The sequence below is a fragment of the Pteronotus mesoamericanus genome, unplaced genomic scaffold (genome assembly GCF_021234165.1).
Source record: "Pteronotus mesoamericanus isolate MK-2021 breed Mesoamerican mustached bat unplaced genomic scaffold, CSHL_Meso_final scaffold_45, whole genome shotgun sequence".
Classification (NCBI taxonomy): Eukaryota; Metazoa; Chordata; class Mammalia; order Chiroptera; family Mormoopidae; genus Pteronotus; species Pteronotus mesoamericanus.
This window is the reverse complement of record NW_026555317.1, coordinates 1,510,013-1,510,793: the sequence shown is the minus strand read 5'-3', so window position 1 is coordinate 1,510,793 and position 781 is coordinate 1,510,013. Positions and strand designations below refer to the sequence as shown.

Sequence of the window (781 nt, the reverse complement as noted above, 5' to 3'; positions counted from 1 at the left end):
GGGCTTCCATAGGACACATACTAAAACTGGGACAACACAAAGGAGATTAGCACAGCCCCTGTGCAAGGATGACATGCAGAGTCCTACAATATGTTATATTTATGAGACTGTCCCTGAGTAGACATTTAGGTGTCAAGTGTATTCATGAAATTAGATCAGGCTATTTAATGGTCCCTCAGAATCAGTAAAACACCAGCCAGTTCAGCCAGTACATTTACACTTCTGAGGAGGGGGCTAGTGGGAGTCTGGAAAGCAATCTTCTTTGTTTGACTTTTTTAGTAAACTCTTTTGACTTACTGGTTTATTTCTTTTTTCTATGAAGATAAAGCTTAAAACTATTGGTTACATTTTGCCTATTGAAAAACAGTCTCTCATCTAAGAACTATCAAAATAATATGTTGGTGATGATATTAATAAAGATAAATATGGAGGATTTTACTTGCTCAGAAGATAGAAACTAGTGTATTTTTGTTTTGCCCTGCAAATCAACATTTTGCTTTCCATTTCTAGCACTCAATTTTATCTAAATCATGTTTCTATGGTAAGTCAGTTGGCTTAAATGGCTTATTATTAAACTGTTATATTTGACTCATGTGATGAAACACAGGAACTTCAAACTCAACATTTATTGACCTACAAGCACCATGAGAAAATAAACTCAGACTCAAAACTTCCATAGAACTACTGCAGATCGCATTACTTATGGTTGAAAATTAAAAAGACACCTGGAAAATATAACTATCCTTTTCAAGGGACAGAGTCCAAATCTAATTATCTCCTT

General features: G+C 34.7%; 1 non-coding gene across 1 annotated transcript; it reads left to right on the top strand.

Moving 5' to 3' along the window:
* LOC129086866 (U6 spliceosomal RNA) lies at nucleotides 1-103 on the top strand. Its single transcript, XR_008530859.1, has one exon. It is a non-coding gene; the product is annotated as a U6 spliceosomal RNA (small nuclear RNA).
* The last annotated feature ends 678 nt before the right edge of the window (nucleotides 104-781 follow it).